The sequence below is a fragment of the Thalassophryne amazonica genome, chromosome 7, assembly GCF_902500255.1.
Source record: "Thalassophryne amazonica chromosome 7, fThaAma1.1, whole genome shotgun sequence".
NCBI classification, from domain to species: Eukaryota; Metazoa; Chordata; class Actinopteri; order Batrachoidiformes; family Batrachoididae; genus Thalassophryne; species Thalassophryne amazonica.
Genome location: NC_047109.1, coordinates 121,663,080 through 121,673,720, shown reverse-complemented (window position 1 = coordinate 121,673,720; position 10,641 = coordinate 121,663,080). Strand labels below are relative to the sequence as shown.

The 10,641-nt window shown below is 42.4% G+C and overlaps 1 long non-coding RNA gene across 1 annotated transcript; it reads right to left on the bottom strand.

The window, feature by feature from the left end:
* Positions 1-276: 276 nt before the first annotated feature.
* LOC117514844 lies at positions 277-7,226 on the bottom strand. The gene is made up of 3 exons (XR_004561977.1): positions 7,005-7,226; positions 6,676-6,677; positions 277-287 (listed from the first exon to the last, which is right to left on the bottom strand). It is a non-coding gene; the product is annotated as an uncharacterized LOC117514844 (long non-coding RNA).
* Positions 7,227-10,641: the final 3,415 nt, after the last annotated feature.

Genomic DNA, 10,641 nt, shown 5'->3' with positions numbered 1-10,641 from the left:
GATGAGAGGCAGTGGATAACGGTTTTTCACAGTGATGTTGTTAAGCCCACGATAATCGATACATGGATGGAGTGATTTGTGTTTTTGTTGACAAAGAAGAACCCCGCCCCTGCGGGCGATGAAGAATGGCGAATCTTGCAAAATGTGAGTTTGCATCGGCAGCTGTTACCTACTTGGGTCATGTAGGTTGGTCAGGGGTGGAAGTTTGCCCTGTTGCAGCTAAAGTTCAAGCAGTGGAGGAATTTCCGGTTACCAGTACTAAAGGAGAACTTATGCATTTTCTTGGACTGGTCGGGTATTATCGTTGTTTCTGTAAGAACTTTTCCTCAGTGGTTGCGCCATTAACGCGAAGCAATGATGCTAAATTTGTCTGGTCTTCTCCTTCTCAGCAGGCATTTGAGAGTGTGAAGAAGCTCCTCTGTGCAGATCCGGTGTTGGCTGCCCCACATTTAAACAAACCATTTTAGTTGTACGTGGACGCAAGTCATGTGGGGGCTGGAGCAGTCCTGATGCAGTTGGATAGTTCGGGTGTGGATAGACCTGTCAGCTATTTTTCAAAGAAATTTGATAAACATCAGCTAAATTACTCAACTGTGGAAAATGAGACACTTGCGGTAATTTTGGCCTTGAAGCACTTTGAGGTGTATTTGGGTGGTGGGGCCAAAATTACTGTATATACCGATCATAATCCACTCACGTTTTTGCTCTCGGTTAAAGTGCCTAACTTGCATTTGGTTCGTTGGTCCTTGTACCTTCAGGCATATAATCTGGACATAAAATATATTAAGGGAAAAGAAAACCTGGTATTTGTGTGTTGTTTAATGTGTCTGTTGTGTGTCTTGAGGTCTTGGCCACCTGGGAGGTGCTGATTAGACTTCCTGTTAGGGGAGCTATAAAAGGAGGGAGTTTCTGCCTTCTCGCTCTCTCTCCTTCTGGCTCCTCCTCTCTGTCTCTCTTTCCTGGATTGCAGGTCGGGGAGTGGCTGCGTCTGATCCTGATCCTGGTCTTGGTCCTGGTTCTGGTTCTGGTTCTGGTCTGGGTTCGTCTCGCCACGTCCGTTCACTCTTTTATTTTATCTTTTTATTTTATAATAAAGTTTGCGTAAGGATTTTAAAAAGACGGCATTTCAATATATTTTATGTCCAGATTATATGCCTGAAGGTACAAGGACCAACGCACCAAACGCAAGTTAGGCACTTTAACCGAGACCAAAAACGTGAGTGGATTATGATTGGTATATACAGTAATTTTGGCCACACCACCCAAATACACCTCAAAGTGCTTCAAGGCCAAAATTAACGCGTGTCTCTTTTTCCAGTCCAAGAAAACCACAAGTTCTCTTTTAGTACTGGGAACTGGAAATTCCTCCACTGCTTGAACTTTAGCTGCAACAGGGCAAACTTCCCCTCTGACCAACTACACGACCCAAGTAGGTAACAGTTGCCCTCACAAACTCACATTTTGCAAGATTGACAGTCAGCCTCGCCCCCAACAGATGAGTGAAAAGCTACTCCATGTGCTCCAAATCCTCTTCCCATGTGTCAGAAAAAACCACCACATCATCCAGATACACCACACAACCAGACATATCACCCACAACAGCATTCATCAACTGTTGGAACATAGCCGGTGCATTTCTAAGTCCAAACAGCATCACTGTGTAAGAAAACAAGCCTGATGGAGTAATAAACACAGACACCTCACGTGCACGCTTAGACAACGGCACATGCCAGTAGCCCTTCAGGAGATCAGATTTACTCACAAACTTGGCAGAACCCAACTGGTCCATGCAATCATCCTTTCTCGGCAAAGGAAAACAATCTGGTTTTGTAACCGCATTAAGCTTAAGAAAATCATAACAAAAACGCGAGGTATTATCTGACATAGGAGCCAAAATACATGGAGACGCCCAACCCGACGCACTTGGCTCCACCATGCCATTCTCCAACATGTAATTTACCTCAGCATCCAGATGCTTGCGTTTAGCCAAACTGATTCTGGAAAAGCGTTACTTAATCAGCCCAGCATCCCCCACATCAATATCATGCTCAGTAAGATGTGTGTGCCCCGGTATATTCAAAAACAAACATGGAAAGTGATTTATCAAATCACGTACCTGTTCAGCCTGACACCTAGGCAAATGACCAAACAACACACCCAAATTTGACAAAACCTCTGAGTTCTTAAGACGCCCGTCTGTAAGAGCACTGTCCAAAGTACCAGCTTCCCCTCGGTCAGCAGCAGTGAGCTGTCCAAGGTACCAAACCTGTCAAGCGTCTCAATAGATCTACATGACCTGACACGTTTGTTGCTTTTTCCTTTCATGCATTGAGTGGAATGAAGAGGTCCAGGAAAGCATAAGGAGAAAGAGGTTGGTGAAAAAGTTTTGGGATAGTCGGAGAGATGAAGAAAGTAGACAGGAGTACAAGGAGATGTGGCGTAAGGCGAGAAGAGAAGTGGCAAAAGCAAAGGAAAAGGCATATTGCGAGCTGTACGAGAAGATGAATAGTAAGGAAGGAGAAAAGGACTTGTACCGATTGGCCAGACAAAGGGACAGAGCTGGAAAGGATGTGCAGCAGGTTAGGGTAGTGAAAGATGCACATGGTAATGTGCTGACAAGTGAGGAGTGTGTGCTGAGAAGGTGGAGGGAATATTTTGAAGAGTTGATGAATAAAGAAAATGAGCGAGAGAAAAGGCTGGCTGATGTGGTGAGAGTAAATCAGGAAGTACAAGAGATTAGTAAGGAAGAAGTGAGGGCTGCTATGAAGAGGATCAATCAATCAATCAATCAATCAATTTTTTTATATAGCGCCAAATCACAACAAACAGTTGCCCCAAGGCGCTTTATATTGTAAGGCAAGGCCATACAATAATTATGTAAAACCCCAACGGTCAAAACGACCCCCTGTGAGCAAGCACTTGGCTACAGTGGGAAGGAAAAACTCCCTTTTAACAGGAAGAAACCTCCAGCAGAACCAGGCTCAGGGAGGGGCAGTCTTCTGCTGGGACTGGTTGGGGCTGAGGGAGAGAACCAGGAAAAAGACATGCTGTGGAGGGGAGCAGAGATCGATCACTAATGATTAAATGCAGAGTGGTGCATACAGAGCAAAAAGAGAAAGAAACAGTGCATCATGGGAACCCCCCAGCAGTCTACGTCTATAGCAGCATAACTAAGGGATGGTTCAGGGTCACCTGATCCAGCCCTAACTATAAGCTTTAGCAAAAAGGAAAGTTTTAAGCCTAATCTTAAAAGTAGAGAGGGTGTCTGTCTCCCTGATCTGAATTGGGAGCTGGTTCCACAGGAGAGGAGCCTGAAAGCTGAAGGCTCTGCCTCCCATTCTACTCTTACAAACCCTAGGAACTACAAGTAAGCCTGCAGTCTGAGAGCGAAGCGCTCTATTGGGGTGATATGGTACTACGAGGTCCCTAAGATAAGATGGGACCTGATTATTCAAAACCTTATAAGTAAGAAGAAGAATTTTAAATTCTATTCTAGAATTAACAGGAAGCCAATGAAGAGAGGCCAATATGGGTGAGATATGCTCTCTCCTTCTAGTCCCCGTCAGTACTCTAGCTGCAGCATTTTGAATTAACTGAAGGCTTTTTAGGGAACTTTTAGGACAACCTGATAATAATGAATTACAATAGTCCAGCCTAGAGGAAATAAATGCATGAATTAGTTTTTCAGCATCACTCTGAGACAAGACCTTTCTGATTTTAGAGATATTGTGTAAATGCAAAAAAGCAGTCCTACATATTTGTTTAATATGCGCTTTGAATGACATATCCTGATCAAAAATGACTCCAAGATTTCTCACAGTATTACTAGAGGTCAGGGTAATGCCATCCAGAGTAAGGATCTGGTTAGACACCATGTTTCTAAGATTTGTGGGGCCAAGTACAATAACTTCAGTTTTATCTGAGTTTAAAAGCAGGAAATTAGAGGTCATCCATGTCTTTATGTCTGTAAGACAATCTTGCAGTTTAGCTAATTGGTGTGTGTCCTCTGGCTTCATGGATAGATAAAGCTGGGTATCATCTGCGTAACAATGAAAATTTAAGCAATACCGTCTAATAATACTGCCTAAGGGAAGCATGTATAAAGTGAATAAAATTGGTCCTAGCACAGAACCTTGTGGAACTCCATAATTAACTTTAGTCTGTGAAGAAGATTCCCCATTTACATGAACAAATTGTAATCTATTAGACAAATATGATTCAAACCACCGCAGCGCAGTGCCTTTAATACCTATGGCATGCTCTAATCTCTGTAATAAAATTTTATGGTCAACAGTATCAAAAGCAGCACTGAGGTCTAACAGAACAAGCACAGAGATGAGTCCACTGTCCGAGGCCATAAGAAGATCATTTGTAACCTTCACTAATGCTGTTTCTGTACTATGATGAATTCTAAAACCTGACTGAAACTCTTCAAATAGACCATTCCTCTGCAGATGATCAGTTAGCTGTTTTACAACTACCCTTTCAAGAATTTTTGAGAGAAAAGGAAGGTTGGAGATTGGCCTATAATTAGCTAAGATAGCTGGGTCAAGTGATGGCTTTTTAAGTAATGGTTTAATTACTGCCACCTTAAAAGCCTGTGGTACATAGCCAACTAACAAAGATAGATTGATCATATTTAAGATCGAAGCATTAAATAATGGTAGGGCTTCCTTGAGCAGCCTGGTAGGAATGGGGTCTAATAAACATGTTGATGGTTTGGATGAAGTAACTAATGAAAATAACTCAGACAGAACAATCGGAGAGAAAGAGTCTAACCAAATACCGGCATCACTGAAAGCAGCCAAAGATAACGATACGTCTTTGGGATGGTTATGAGTAATTTTTTCTCTAATAGTTAAAATTTTGTTAGCAAAGAAAGTCATGAAGTCATTACTAGTTAAAGTTAATGGAATACTCAGCTCAATAGAGCTCTGACTCTTTGTCAGCCTGGCTACAGTGCTGAAAAGAAACCTGGGGTTGTTCTTATTTTCTTCAATTAGTGATGAGTAGAAAGATGTCCTAGCTTTACGGAGGGCTTTTTTTTATAGAGCAACAGACTCTTTTTCCAGGCTAAGTGAAGATCTTCTAAATTAGTGAGACGCCATTTCCTCTCCAACTTACGGGAAAGGCAGTTGGTCCAGATGACATTCCAATGGAGGCATGGAAATGTCTAGGAGAGATGGCAGATTGTTTAATAAAATCTTGGAAAGTGAGAGGATGCCTGAGGAGTGGAGACGAAGTGTGCTGGTTCCTATTTTCAAGAACAAGGGTGATGTGCAGAGCTGCAGTAACTACAGAGGCATAAAGCTGATCAGCCACAGCATGAAGTTATGGGAAAAAGTAGTAGAAGCTAGGCTTAGAAAACAGGTGAAGATCTGTGAGCAGCAATATGGTTTCATGCCAAGAAAGAGCACTACAGATGCAATGTTTGCTCTGAGAATACTGTTGGAGAAGTACAGAGAAGGACAGAAAGAGTTACATTGTGTGTTTGTGGACTTAGAAAAAGCTTATGATAGGGTGCCAAGAGAAGAGTTGTGGTATTGTATGAGGAAGTCTGGAGTGGCAGAGAAGTATGTTAGGGTAGTGCAGGACCTACACAAGAATAGTGTGACAGCGGTGAGATGTGCAGTTGGAATGACAGACTCATTCAAGGTGGAGGTGGGATTACACCAAGGATCAGCTCTGAGTCCTTTCTTGTTTGCAGTGGTGATGGACAGGTTGACAGATGAGATCAGACAGGAGTCCCCATGGACTATGATGTTTGCAGATCACATTGTGATCTGTAGTGAGAGTAGAGAGCAAGTTGAGTCTAGTCTGGAGAAGTGGAGATATGCTTTGGAGAGAAGGGGAATGAAAGTCAGTAGAAGCAAGACTGAGTAAATGTGTGTGAATGAGAGGGAGCCCAGTGGAATAGTGCAGTTACAAGGAGTAGAAGTGGTGAAAGTAGATGAGTTTAAATATTTGGGGTCAACTGTTCAAAGTAATGGAGAGTGTGGTAGAGAGGTGAAGAAGAGAGTGCAGGCAGGGTGGAGTGGGTGGAGAAAGGTGGCAGGAGTGATTTGTGACCGAAGAATATCAACAAGAGTGAAGTAGAAAGTTTACAAGACAGTAGTGAGACCAGCTATGTTGTATGGTTTAGAGACAGTGGCACTAACAAAAAGACAGGTGGCAGAGCTGAAGATGTTGAGATTCTCTTTGGGAGTGACAAGAATGGACAAGATTAGGAATGAACATATCAGAGGGACAGCTCAGGTGGGACGGTTGGAGACAAAGTCAGAGAGGCGAGATTGAGATGGTTTGGACATGTGTAGAGGAGGGACCCAGGGTATATAGGGGGAAGGATGCTGAGGATGGAGCCACCAGGCAGGTGGAGAAGAGGGAGACCAAAGAGGAGGTTTATGGATGTGCTGAGAGAGGACATGCAGGTGGTTGGTGTGACAGAGGAAGATACAGAGGACAGGGTGAGATGGAAACGATTGATCTGCTGTGGCGACCCCTAACGGGAACAGCCGAAAGACAAAGAAGAAGAATGCATTGAGATTAAATAATTTTTATCAGAAAGCTGTTCAAGCACAGTGTAAGGACCACTAAACGTCCCTTGAAAAGGTGATGTGATAACCGGACAAAGAGCCAACACTTGGTCACCAGGCAAAAACGAATGCACCTCCGAACGCCTATTAAACAGAGACTTCATTTTATTCTGTGCAGCAGTCATTTTCAATTTGACCAAATCTCTTGCAACATACAAGCGGCTAAGGACTCCTGTATATATTTGTTCATGGTGTTGTGTTCAGGGACAGAAAGTGAAAAGAGAAAAAATCCCTGCCACGAAAATTTGACTCATTTCATGACGGGAGGACGAAAAAAACAAAAGAAAAAAAATGTGAGACTGGGCTATATATTGAAATGTTGACAACATGTCAAGAGATGCTTTCTTTAATGGACTCTGTTGTTTCATTGCCATAAGAGGAGCAGTACTAAAATGTGATCAGGAATCTAACTAAAAACAAACCCAATGAAGCTCTTAAGCAAGTGGATGGTAATCGTCTGACCACGTTCTTGGCTGAAAAGCAGTGTGACTTCAGCATGAACACTCTGCATGCGAGCCATGCTGGAGGCGTGTGGGAGAGACAGATCCGGACAGTGAGGAATGTTCTTCGTTCCAATCTTTCACCTTTGTCAGGCAGGCTGGATGATGCCTCTCTGCTGACATTCCCTTTATGAAGCAGCAGCTATTGTGAACTCACAGTTGACACCCTGAATGATCCACATAGTCCAGAGCCACTAACGCCCAATCAGCTGCTTACAATGAAACCCGTTGCAGCTTTACCACCTCCTGGCAGATTCATCAGAGAGGACATGTATGTTTGTAAGAGGTAGCATCATATTCAGTATCTGACAGAACAGTTCTGGAGTCAGTGGAAAAGAGAGTACCTCCATAATATCGCCAACAGACAACGCTGGCATAGTCCAAGGAGAGGTCTCAAAGTCAGTGATATCATGATGGAGAAGACGGATGATCTGTCTCGCAATGAGTGGAAGCTGGCCATAAGTTGTAGAGACAGTGACTGATAAAGATGGACTGGTGAGAAAAGTAAAGATTCAGATTGGACGCCAGAAGATAGGAAAGGATGGACAGCACTCTGGGAAGCCATCCATAGTCCACCGTCTGGTACAGAAGCTGATCCTGCTCCTAGAGACTGGTTAACCACATTCTTCATTTCACAACAGTATCCTTTAGTATGAAGAGGTTCTGGGCATTCTTATAAACTCAAGCCTTAAGTGTTAAAGCTCATACTGAGTGTAGAAATCATTTATGCTTTACCTCTCTTATTGTGATGAAAATCAGTCATGATTTGTTGGGAGCGTAAATGACCTTTTGCATAACAGACAATTTCTAAAATGTGTCGGTTTTCATGTTAATTCATTTATTTTTGTGAGCGTTCTTTTAGGCCAGGTTATTTCTTCAGTTATAACAAGATATTAGATATGCAGCTTTTATTTTGAAAGGCATCTCACTGAAAACCAGAAGTTTCTGAAGTTTTGTCGTCAGTGTGTCTGTATAGAAAACGTGTGCCTGTAAAGCAATATTGTTTAAATTAGCACCTGCCTGATAAGGGCACAAGGTTTGTGGTCACTTCTTTTTGTGGTCACGTTTCGTACCCAGTTCAGATTGTGTTGTTTTTTTATATAGTTCCTAACAGATAAAAAATACATCATTTCATTTGGGTGAAGGTTCATTGCAGTGAAAGAGGATATTTTTATTTTGTCTTTTGTAGCTCTTACGGTGTGTTCAAGTGTTCTTAAGGCTGGTGAAAATAAACACCGTGAACCATCAGTTAAAGAGTCTGACCATCACTCCACGCTGGGGACGACGCCACATTATAAGTGTTTAGATATATGGTTGTTTCCCTTTAAAAAAAACAAATGTTACATGATGAGGTATCTGCAAAAGGTAGGTATGTGACCTTTGCAGAATCTGTGGATGCTCTGAATGCAGCATTTGAGAAGCTGGGTGAGAAATCTGAGTGTCTGGGTTTGGGGTTGTCCTGGCTCAAGCCTAAGATCCAGGGCTTGTATTCACAAAGAATCTCAGAGTCCTCAGAGAGCTCCCAACTTAGCCTCAAGATTCCCAGCAAGGAATCGTTTCTGAGAGCAACTCTGAGCAAGGAGGGAACAGAAACATTTGTTTTTGTCAGGAGGCGGGGTTGACCCTGTTGGTAGGCATGACACCGCAGTCTTCTAAGAGCTGTGATTGGTCATCACAACAAAGGGGAAGAGAAAACAATTCCCTCGGTTATGAATGGACAGTAAAATCAACTGATCATATAACCAGCATTAAGAAATGTGTAATCGTGAAAATAATTTCATGTCATGGTGATGAAATTCAGCAAAATTAAATGAAGTGTTACACAGCTTCAGAATGTTTGGATGTACTTCATTCACATGCCGATTATTATATCTATTAGTTTATTGTTAGGTTTCTCCATGCTGCTAATTTCACTACTATGTATTTGATTTAATAGTGGACACCAGTGGCAGCTGGCCCATAGGGGGCGCTGCCCTCCCAGATGTTGAGAGGAAAAATGATAAAATATATATTTTTAAAAAGTACTACCAGTGTCAGTTTTACTTAATAGTATGTGCCTACATGTAATCTGAATTATTAAATCAAATCAAATCAATTTTATTTATATAGCACCAAATCACAACAACAATCGCCCCAAGGCCATACAATAATTACGGAAAAACCCCAACGGTCGAAACGACCCCCTGTGAGCAAGCACTTGGCGACAGTGGGAAGGAAAAACTCCCTTTTGACAGGAAGAAACCTCCAGCAGAACCAGGCTCAGGGAGGGGCAGTCTTCTGCTGGGACTAGTTGGGGCTGAGGGAGAGAACCAGGAAAAAGACATGCTGTGGAAGAGAGCACCACCAACTGACTCTCATTCAACAGCGCATTTCCACTGACAGAAGCACAGAACGTATCATTTGTTGTCTTGGGCGCTCACTCATCTGCCCCTTGAAGTGCAGCGAACTGACCAATTGTGTATGGTTGCTAAGGAAATATAATCAGCATCGCCAAATTTAATGGCTGTAGTTGAACGTGGATTCATCAAAGTGCTGCTGTTTTTGGCAGAAACAGAAATCCCACCGATGTTTGGATCATATTTATTTTTTGTCTCTGTGTGTTTTGCTGGAGTAAGTTGAAGAACTTTGGGACTTTATGGTTGCTGCGTGCTCCTCCTGGTTGTTGTTTTCAGCTGCTGATTTGCCTTTGGATCCACTTCAGCCCAGGTGAGCTGACGTCGAGCCGTCTGAATGTTGCTCCTGGTGTGGAAATGAGGATGAAAATTTCAGATAGAACAAATGAGTGATGTTGGTTTGTTTGTTTGTTTTAGGCAGTCAAAGCTGTGAGCTTCATTGGTACAGTGGACCAGTTACAACGGTTAGGGGAGACCAGGGCTATTTGTAACAGTGTTCAAAGCTGCAGTCATGGTGGCATTTTGGTCATAAAATATTGGAGTAGTTTCAACTTGATTCATTTGACATGCAAAATGAGGATCAGCCCACAGAAGTGAAATATTCTTTGAAGTATTCCACAGTCTAAAACAAATGATTTGCTCACTTTTGTTATCCTAAAATAGCAATTTGCATTATTTTTTTTAAAAGAAATTCTAACTCAGCCACAACTTAGTTCACACAAGACACTTATAGTCAGACTGACTAAAGTTTAGCAAAGCATTTAATTAAGTGGTTTTGTACACACTCTTAATTTTTATGGAGGGACTATTCGCCCAACCGTTGGTTCAATAAAGTAAATACTCGAGCATATACATCCATCCACAACCGACGAATGAGCGCGCTTGTAAGCTCACTTCTGGTTTCAACGTGGGGAAAAAAGGTGGATATTTTCTCGCCGGCTGCAGAGGGGCTGTGATCTGAAGCAGTTCTGTTTGTCTCATCACACCCAGGGAACAGTGTCAAAGTAACACCATCTTACAGCCAACAAGCAGCATTTTGTTCAAAAATTGTTTCATCGTCGTTAACAGGCTTCCGTTCAAAATACTTATGAAGTTTGTTTTCATCCATTGTGGTGTTTTTTTTTCTCAGTAATTAAAGACGGTGCCGTTAAATGT